At 43.6% G+C, this 10853-nt stretch overlaps 1 long non-coding RNA gene across 7 annotated transcripts; it reads right to left on the minus strand.

Moving 5' to 3' along the window:
* Positions 1-6381: 6381 nt before the first annotated feature.
* LOC127925672 (uncharacterized) lies at positions 6382-8283 on the minus strand. Of its 7 annotated transcripts, none has more exons than XR_008121922.1 (6): positions 8085-8133; positions 7801-7860; positions 7503-7622; positions 6920-7025; positions 6667-6740; positions 6382-6428 (listed from the first exon to the last, which is right to left on the minus strand). It is a non-coding gene; the product is annotated as an uncharacterized LOC127925672 (long non-coding RNA). The 7 variants fall into 7 exon arrangements; XR_008121923.1 differs by lacking the exon at positions 6382-6428 and adding an exon at positions 6442-6488; XR_008121919.1 differs by lacking the exon at positions 6382-6428 and having other exon boundaries at positions 6641-6740.
* Positions 8284-10853: the final 2570 nt, after the last annotated feature.

The raw sequence follows: 10853 nt of genomic DNA on the forward strand, positions 1-10853 counted from the left end.
AAGGAGCTTCTCAAACTAAACTGTTAGCCATCTTGTCCCGAAGTCTGACACAGCCTGTTTGTGACAGCTAGGCAAAACCTGCAACAGTTTAGATTAAACCTCTTTGAGAAATAAGCTGTTGGGGCCAAACTAAACCAACTACTTAAGATCCAGGCATATTTCACAGGATCATTTATCAAGTTAAGAGAGGAAATGCGTTGACATGTCGTTGTCCTCTTTCCAGTGTGGCTGCCAAGTCCCAGCAACAGGATTTGGGAAAGATGTTTGTTCCGTGGTTTATCCCAGGCTTTCCACTACCGGCCCTTGCCTTGCCTGACCCCAGGGTTCCCAGTTTGAAGGTTTTAAGGATGATTCCAATTTCGCAAGCCACTGCCAGATAAGAATAGCACCGAACTGAGACATTTCATGGAAAGAAATGTTTCTTTCAAGGAAAGTGGTTACTTAACTGAAGTGTCACACCCTAGGATAGTCTGTTGTTTTAACATTCAAGGACATTAGCTTCATAAGCACCTTGCATTTAATTGTAAAAAAGTCATTCAAGGAATGTGTTTCTTTCTTGACTTGCAGAGCCTTAACCAGAATATTAAAACTACCAGTAAACAATCTATGACCACAGCCCACAATCTCAAATTGATGTCAAATTGCAACCCCCCCCCCCCTGAAAAAGTCACAACCCATATCAGAACATGGATTTAACCTCACTTTCAGTTCAGAAAACCCTGACAACTGTCCCCATTTCCTCTCAATCAAGTTAAAACACATAGAACCCCAATAGAAGTTGCTTAAACACAAAAATAACCAGCAGTTTGATATACACTCAGTGGCCAGTTGATTACACCCACCCATCTCGTACCAGGTCGGACCCCCCTTTTTCTTACAGAACAGCCTGAATTCTCCTGGGCATTGAAACGTTGCTCAATTGGTATCATGGGACCTAAACTGTGCCAGGAAAACATTCCCCACATCATTGCACCACCAGCCTGTACTGTTGACAGCAGGCAGGATGGGGCCATGGACTCATGCTGCTTATGCCAAATCCTGACTCTGCCATCAGCATGATGCAACAGGAACAGGGATTCGTCGGACCAGGCAATGTTTTTCCTCTCCTCAATTGTCCAGTGTTGGTAATCGCGTGCCCACTGAAGCTGCTGCTTCTTCTTGTTGTTTTTAGCTGATAGGAGTGGAACCAGGTGTGGTCGTCTGCTGTGATAGTGAAGAACAAGAACGCCTGCACACTGTTAATAAAGCTCCCAATTCACCTCTTTATTGACAACGTTTCAATCTGAAATGGATCCTCGTCAGGTCAAACAAACAAACTGAGTGCTCACATCCCAAAATATACACATTTCACCTCACATGACCATTGTGGACATGATGCATGGTGGGTGCAAAAACTATTTGTGTATCTCTAATCATTTTATAACAATGAGATGGGTACATGCAATAGTTCCAGAAAATAATATATTTACAAAATGACCAAGTAGTAGCACGTCCGTGACAAGGACCAAGGAGTTGTGCGTTCGGAGATGGCGTTATGCGCACCGTTGTACTGCGTCGTTATTTGCAATACAGTATTTCCATGTCCTTACATTTGAGTCATTTAGCGGACACTCTTATCCAGGGAGACTTACAGTAGTGTCCGTCTATTTCCTTGTTGAGGAACTGTGCATAATGCAATGCAATTTAAATTCATGAGTACTTCGTCAACTGCACTAAATAGTGATGAGACGATCGTGGTGACACCGATCTACTGTTTTTCAGGAGGGTTGACTGAAGACTCATGTCCCCATGCTTCAGGTTTGGACGGCAGAGAAGCCACACCCACAAGAGGAGGTAAGTTGTGTTATGTGTTGTTTTTATTTGTCTGATCAAGTATTGATTCAGTTCTTTTAAGATTCTGGATGTTCTATTTCTTACCTTTGAACACTGCATTGTTGAGGAAGAGCTTGTAAGTAAGCATTTTGCTGTAACACTTACACCTGTTCTATCCTGTGCAAGCAGACAAATACACTTTGATATACGAGATACCAGTGTTGATAAGTGTTATATTCCTGTGTCATAACCATTATAACCACAACCCTCAGAACCATCACCACCACCTCAGTGTATACAGGTCTAGAACATGGAAACGTTACTCCTGCTCTGACAGCCAAATGGGCCCCACTGAAGGTGCTAGGATTGATTGCATTTCACTTACAATGGGTAACTTAAATCTTGATGGAGATGACTGGGCTGATTGAGGATATACATTGGGATACCATTACCGTCTGTCCGGCAGCGCCTCTGAATCATCGCTCAGATAATAGCTCATTTGTTAGCCGCCCAAACAGCACTGGTCCTTGTTGAATCAAAAACCCCTGACCTGTTTATGACTGGACAGCCATACACTCCGTTGCATGTTACCATACCCTTCTCCCATTTAAATCCCCCCAAATGTGCACATAATCCACTTGTAAGATCATCTTAATGTGGTGTCAGGATCCCCCGGTCAGGGTGCTCTTCTCAGGGGGGCTTTGGGAACAACACAAAGGGGGTATTATTAGGTGACCCCTCCCAGATCCCCTGTTTGGCTCCTGTGGGCCTGGCTGTATGCTGCAGGTGAGGACTGATGACTCATCCAGGTCCCTGGCTGTTATTGTGTGGTGAACACTGAAGTAGGGAAAAGTGGGTAATGTAGGTGTTTTTGTCTGAGCACATCTTGTCAAATGTGCAGTCAAATAGGGTCCCGGACCTCTTGAAAATATCAAGCCCCCCTCTGAAAGGCCAAACTTCCACTGCAATACTGAGGCTTAAGCTGAAGTGAATTAATGGGACAAAAAAAACGATTTCTCGTCTCTGCACAAATATAGAAAATGCAAGAAACGGTTAGCTCCATGTTACCACAGTCCTAGCAGTAAATACTACACCATCCTACCGTGCTCTCCACTCCTCATATTTTACCGTTACAATGACCACATTTAGCAGGCGCTCTGACCCAGAGCGACTTACAGTAAAGTGACTGCATACATTTTCATATTTTCCTTTGCTCTAGCAACTGAGCTACACGGGACTACTCAAGACATTATGCCAAAAGACTTACATCTACACATCAACATGTACAGTGGTACATGCACTTGAGACATAAAAAACACACATCAACGTGTACAATGATTAATACATTTGCCATTAGACCTGTTAATGTTACCAAGAATGCCATTCCTAGGTCTTGAGGCACAACTAAGCCCCAATGAGAGAGAGGGGAAGAGAAGAGCAGCTCTCCAGTGGGATTGTGGAGGGGTTTAGGCACAGCAGTTATGAGAATAAATGAGATTTCCTGAACTGAAAGCATTCCAAGGCCCTGGTGGTCTCTGCTCGCCAAGAGGCAAGACGACACACGCTGGAGAGGTCTGCCAGGTATCAGTGCACAAAGAGCCCTCATTTCCTGCCTCTTTTCTCGCTCTTTCTCTCACCCTCCCTCCCTCCCTCCCTCTCTCTCGCTCACCAAAACAGAGGAGCAGCCGGTGGAAGTGGATTGTGTGTATTGTTTCACCGTCGTTTTTTGGCTTTTGTATTATCTACGTCTGCTCTGCTAATCCCAATGTGGAGCACATTGTCAACGTCCTTTCAAGTTGAAAGGAAGCATGCCACAACCAGGACTATGTCTAATTAAAAACAAATGTTTTAAGTGAGAAGTAGGCATTGGTCTGAAGCTGAAAAATGAAAGGAAATTCACGAGCACAATGCCTATTCCACCCATGCTCTACCACGTTTTCCAGCACACAGCTTTGACCTACTACAGTAGCTATGTTGGTCTAATGTACTTCAAACAATGTGTATGCAGGTTACTTAGGATATAACCCTTCTCAAACAGCCTAATCCATACTCTTAGAGGAGCTCCCACAGTAATGTGATTTATACAGCATACAAGTTAAAGTATTGGATTCTTCACACACAACACTAATCCCATTCCACTACCAATCCAAGTTATTTTTTTTGTTATATGAAAATAAGCTTTGCTGTTATATTTACAAGACATTCATGCTTGATAGAGATAGCTGTTTTGTCTTGTAGTAATGTGTTGCCTGCCTGTACTTCCTTAAACCTTTTAATTTAGAAATACACTTCATAAAATATTTTCTTGGTCAGTAGCTGCCCAACACACTGTGCTGGACACAGTCACTGATATATAGAGGTCTATAGAGCCTGTCTGCATTCTTGATTTCTGTAATCATTAGTTTACCTGTGTAATATTGACATAAGCTCATTAACACTTGTTTCGCAAACATGGTCCTGTTCTATCAATTGCTGTCAAATTAATATGTAGCTTAAAGTTGTCTATTTGTATATATTCTTGCAATAAAAATGACCCTACAATAATGCACATTTACAATAGGCCTACATCTAAAAAAAATACATACAGCCTAATGATATACAGTGTACAAAACAAGGTACTGGAAAACCTTGGTACAGCATGGGGGGGGGCGTAGGCATTGTGGGGCTCATGTGAATTTCCTTTCTTTTTCAGCTTCAGACCAATGCCTACTTCTCACTGAAAACATAGTTTTGTGTTTTTAATTTCCATGGTTTTTACACCAGAAGGTGGAGGGGTTTAGGTACAGCAGTTATGAGGTTAGCAACATTATTATACAACATTATAATACAGCATGACATAGCCATTCAAGTCAAGTACAAATACACAATAATGACAAATGGCAACAGAAATTATGTAGTTATTAGTATTTATTTAATATTAACTGATTTTCCAGAGTAAAGCAAAAAAAACAGAAAGCTAAAAAGCCAATATGGAACAAAATAGAACACATTTCCGTGATATCTTTTAACAAGACAATTGAGCAAGCTCCTGTATAATACACAAATAATAAACATGTAGCCTGCCCATTAACACCGTACAAATATTATTGACTGTCACATTAAGTGGCTTGGAGAGCAAGGCATGAACATAATAAAAATCCCCATCAAAAATTTGTGAGTTGAAGATAGAGTTATCAGTTGTTTTTTTTCATGGGCTGTGTCTCAATCCACCACATCCGCCTGTGGGCTGCGTCTCAATGCACCGCATCCGCCTGTGGGCTGCGTCTCAATGCACCGCATCCGCCTGTGGGCTGCGTCTCAATGCACCGCATCCGCCTGTGGGCTGCGTCTCAATGCACCGCATCCGCCTGTGGGCTGCGTCTCAATGCACCGCATCCGCCTGTGGGCTGCGTCTCAATGCACCGCATCCGCCTGTGGGCTGCGTCTCAATGCACCGCATCCGCCTGTGGGCTGCGTCTCAATGCACCGCATCCGCCTGTGGGCTGCGTCTCAATGCACCGCATCCGCCTGTGGGCTGCGTCTCAATGCACCGCATCCGCCTGTGGGCTGCGTCTCAATGCACCGCATCCGCCTGTGGGCTGCGTCTCAATGCACCGCATCCGCCTGTGGGCTGCGTCTCAATGCACCGCATCCGCCTGTGGGCTGCGTCTCAATGCACCGCATCCGCCTGTGGGCTGCGTCTCAATGCACCGCATCCGCCTGTGGGCTGCGTCTCAATGCACCGCATCCGCCTGTGGGCTGCGTCTCAATGCACCGCATCCGCCTGTGGGCTGCGTCTCAATGCACCGCATCCGCCTGTGGGCTGCGTCTCAATGCACCGCATCCGCCTGTGGGCTGCGTCTCAATGCACCGCATCCGCCTGTGGGCTGCGTCTCAATGCACCGCATCCGCCTGTGGGCTGCGTCTCAATGCACCGCATCCGCCTGTGGCAGCCCTCCACATCTGCAGTGGAAAGTGGCGGAGCTACATCGGTCAGACCATGAGACATCCCGAAAATCGTCCTTCTCATAAAACATCTGTAGCATCCAAACAGTTTGGCCTAAAAACTATTATGATCACTCTTTGGAAAGGGACTCTCATGAACACGATGGTGTTCTCCGTTTTAATCTACAACCCCAACAAGTGTTACAGGACTCATCTGAAGTCAGTAACGCTGATGTGCCAACTTCAGTCCGTAGCGTCCGAACCGTTTGAGCTATGAACTCTCCATTTTGTTTTACAACCCGCACAAGTAACCCATACAAGGTAACCCATACAAACAAATGGAGGTAGTTTTGTGCCAACAAAATAAAGGGGATATGTGTCAACAACAACAAAAAATCCATAGCTTTTTTTTTTTACATAAAAAATATATATATATATACTACCCCTCCACCACCCCCCTTCTTCGAAGGACAAATATCTTTGTTTTTTTACAGCTTTTTTGCTACATATACATGCATTTTACATATACACGTTGCATACATGGTACTTTTATATTAAACAGCTGCATAATAATACATGAACAAATATAAATTCTTTAATCCCACCCCTCAGCTACTCTCAGCCCATCCCACCTATCACCATAAACCTCAGCTCTTTAATCCCACCCCTCAGCTACTCTCAGCCCATCCCACCTATCACCATAAACCTCAGCTCTTTAATCCCACCCCTCAGCTACTCTCAGCCCATCCCACCTATCACCATAAACCTCAGCTCTTTAATCCCACCCTCAGCTACTCTCAGCCCATCCCACCTATCACCATAAACCTCAGCTCTTTAATCACACCCCTCAGCTACTCTCAGCCCATCCCACCTATCACCATAAACCTCAGCTCTTTAATCACACCCTCAGCTACTCTCAGCCCATCCCACCTATCACCATAGACCTCAGCTCTTTAATCCCACCCCTCAGCTACTCTCAGCCCATCCCACCTATCACCATAGACCTCAGCTCTTTAATCCCACCCTCAGCTACTCTCAGCCCATCCCACCTATCACCATAAACCTCAGCTCTTTAATCCCACCCCTCAGCTACTCTCAGCCCATCCCACCTATCACCATAAACCTCAGCTCTTTAATCACACCCCTCAGCTACTCTCAGCCCATCCCACCTATCACCATAAACCTCAGCTCTTTAATCCCACCCCTCAGCTACTCTCAGCCCATCCCACCTATCACCATAGACCTCAGCTCTTTAATCCCACCCCTCAGCTACTCTCAGCCCATCCCACCTATCATCATAGACCTCAGCTCTTTAATCACACCCCTCAGCTACTCTCAGCCCATCCCACCTATCACCATAAACCTCAGCTCTTTAATCCCACCCCTCAGCTACTCTCAGCCCATCCCACCTATCACCATAAACCTCAGCTCTTTAATCACACCCTCAGCTACTCTCAGCCCATCCCACCTATCACCATAAACCTCAGCTCTTTAATCCCACCCCTCAGCTACTCTCAGCCCATCCCACCTATCACCATAAACCTCAGCTCTTTAATCCCACCCTCAGCTACTCTCAGCCCATCCCACCTATCACCATAAACCTCAGCTCTTTAATCCCACCCCTCAGCTACTCTCAGCCCATCCCACCTATCACATTAAACCTCAGCTCTTTAATCCCACCCTCAGCTACTCTCAGCCCATCCCACCTATCACCATAAACCTCAGCTCTTTAATCACACCCCTCAGCTACTCTCAGCCCATCCCACCTATCACCATAGACCTCAGCTCTTTAATCCCACCCCTCAGCTACTCTCAGCCCATCCCACCTATCACCATAGACCTCAGCTCTTTAATCCCACCCCTCAGCTACTCTCAGCCCATCCCACCTATCACCATAAACCTCAGCTCTTTAATCCCACCCCAGCTACTCTCAGCCCATCCCACCTATCACCATAAACCTCAGCTCTTTAATCACACCCCTCAGCTACTCTCAGCCCATCCCACCTATCACCATAAACCTCAGCTCTTTAATCCCACCCCTCAGCAACTCTCAGCCCATCCCACCTATCACCATAGACCTCAGCTCTTTAATCCCACCCCTCAGCTACTCTCAGCCCATCCCACCTATCATCATAGACCTCAGCTCTTTAATCACACCCCTCAGCTACTCTCAGCCCATCCCACCTATCACCATAGACCTCAGCTCTTTAATCCCACCCTTCAGCCACTCTCAGCCCATCCCACCTATCACCATAGACCTCAGCTCTTTAATCTCACCCCTCAGCCCATCCCACCCCTCAGATACTCTCAGCCCATCCCACCCCTCAGATACTCTCAGCCCATCCCACCTATCACCATAGACCTCAGCTCTTTAATCCCACCCCTCAGCCACTCTCAGCCCAACCCACCCATCAGCTACTCTCATCCCATCCCATCTATCACCATAGACCTCAGCTCTTTAATCCCACCCCTCAGCCCATCCCAACCCTCAGCCACTCTCAGCCTATCCCACCTATCACCATAGACCTCAGCTCTTTAATCCCACCCCTCAGCCACTCTCTGCCCATCCCACCTATCACCATTGACCACCCTCGTTTGGTTTCCATGTGCCATATATTTTTCAATTGTGCTGTGATGTTTTACATAATTTTTTAACCTTTCGAATCGTATAGTATCCACAGTTTGTGAGCTAAAGATGAAAACCTTTCCTACAAGTATGATTATATTATTTATTGACAGACTATGGCTTTCCAACACTGCTATTTGCAAGGTTCATTTTAAGTGCATGTTTTGATTTTTGAACCATTCCTGAACCTGTGACCAGAAACTACATGGGGCAATACCAGAATAAATTATCTTTGCAGCAAAATCTACAGGGCTGAGATTGTTGTATGACCCCTATATATAGCATTCTGTTGATGGTAAAAATGTTATATAATCATTTAAATTGAAAAACTCTGTGTTGAATCATGTGTAGTTTTTTGTACCAGTAAACCATTGGCCATGGAATCGGTACATCGAAAATCTCTTCCCATTTATTTTGCAACCTGTATGGCACAGCTGTCAACATTTTTGTTATATTTTTCTATTTGTGGCAGTTCCTTTAGCCAATTTGTATCTTTAAAATATGTCAGGAAAACAAGTTCCCGACCTTTTCCCTTTTCCACTTGCCTCCTCCATTTTTGTGGTAGTTGCAATCAGTTGGTTGTGAATTTGGAGCAGATATTCCCATATATTTTCGATAACTGTATATGTGACATAACTCCTCCATTTCTATTCATAAAATTATTAACAAATAAAATACAATATTTAAATACTTTTTCCATTAATCTTTTTATTAAATCAGTATATTTGAATTTAACCATGACATTTGTTATAATATTTGTTCCATCTTTTCTGGAGGATAAAACTGAAATTGTAACCAGCTTTGTATTGCTTGTTTAAGAAAGGCCGATACTTCAAACAAGATTTCATTTTCAATTAGTCAGAAATGGCAAGTTGTAATCTGTATCAAGGCAAAAATGCAATTTTTGAACAAAGGATGAGCCTTTCTTAACAATCTACAGGAGAAACATTTTGGGTTTAAGTACAACTTATGAGTGAAGCTTTTAGTGAGAGGTTTAAAGCTTTAATATTGAATTAATTATATAAATAGGCAGGTTTAATTTTGTCTGGCTTAGCATTCCAAATCAAATGAAATATTGTTTTCTCATACGATTTAAAAAACAAGTCATCTGGAGTAGGCAGTGCCATTAGTACGTAAGTAAACTGTGACAGGACCAAAGAGTTAATCAATGTGATTTTCCCATAAATAGACAAGTACTTACCTCTCCATTGTTGCAGACTCAACTATTTTTGCAAACTTTCTATTGAAATGAATTGTGGTAACTACATATTTTTTAGAGATGTGAATACCAAGTACTATGTCTACTTCACCATCCGCCCATTTTATTGATAAACTACAAGGTAGTGTAAACACTATTTTTTAACGATCTAATATGTAATATGGTACACTCAAGATCTTCAATGAGACTGTGCAGGGAACCAGATTGCGGACTGAAGAAAAAACGAGTCATCGGCATACATTGACACTTGATTTTATGCCTAGGTTATCTAACCCCTTAATGTTCTTGATGGATCTAATATTAATAGCTAGCATTTCAAATGGCCATAATAAATAGATACAGTTGAAGTCAGAAGTTTACATACACTAGGTTGGAGTCATTTAAAGTTGTTTTTCAACCACCCCAATACATTTCTTGGTAACAAACTATAGTTTTGGGAAGTCGATTAGGACACCCACTTTGTGCATGACACAAGTCATTTCTCCAGCAATTGTTTACAGACAGATTATTTGACTTGTAATTCACTGTATCACAATTCCAGTGGGTCAGAAGTTTACATACACTAAGTTGACTGTGCCTTTAAACAGCTTGGAAAATTCCAGAAAATTATGTCATGGCTTTAGAAGCTTCTGATAGGCTCATTGACATCATTTTAGTCAATTGGAAGTGTACCTGTGGATGTATTTCAATGCCTACCTTCAAACGCAATGACTCTTTGCTTGACATCATGGGAAAATCAAAAGAAATCAGTCAAGACCTCAGAAAGAAATTGTAGACCTCCACAAGTCTGGTTCATCCTTGGGAGCAATTTCCAAACACCTGAAGGTACCACGTTCATCTGTACAAACAATAGTACGCAAGTATAAACATAATGGGACCATGCAGCCGTCATACTGCTCAGGAAGGAGATGCGTTCTGTCTCCTAGAGATGAACGTACTTTGGTGCGAAAAGTGCAAATCAATCCCAGAACAGCAGCAAAGGACCTTGTGAAGATGCTGGAGGAAACAGGTACAAAATATCTATATCCACAGTAAAACGAGTCCTATATCGACATAACCTGAAAGGACACTAAGCAAGGAAGAAGCCACGGCTCCAAAACCGCCATAAAAAAGCCAGACTACGGTTTGCAACTGCACATGGGGACAAAGATCGTACTTTTTGTCCTCTGGTCTGATGATACAAAATAAAACTGTTAGCGCATAACGAACATCGTTATGTTTGGAGGAAAAAGGGGGATCCTTGCAAGCCGAAGAACACCATCCCAACCGTGA

The sequence above is a fragment of the Oncorhynchus keta genome, chromosome 4 (genome assembly GCF_023373465.1).
Source record: "Oncorhynchus keta strain PuntledgeMale-10-30-2019 chromosome 4, Oket_V2, whole genome shotgun sequence".
NCBI classification, from domain to species: Eukaryota; Metazoa; Chordata; class Actinopteri; order Salmoniformes; family Salmonidae; genus Oncorhynchus; species Oncorhynchus keta.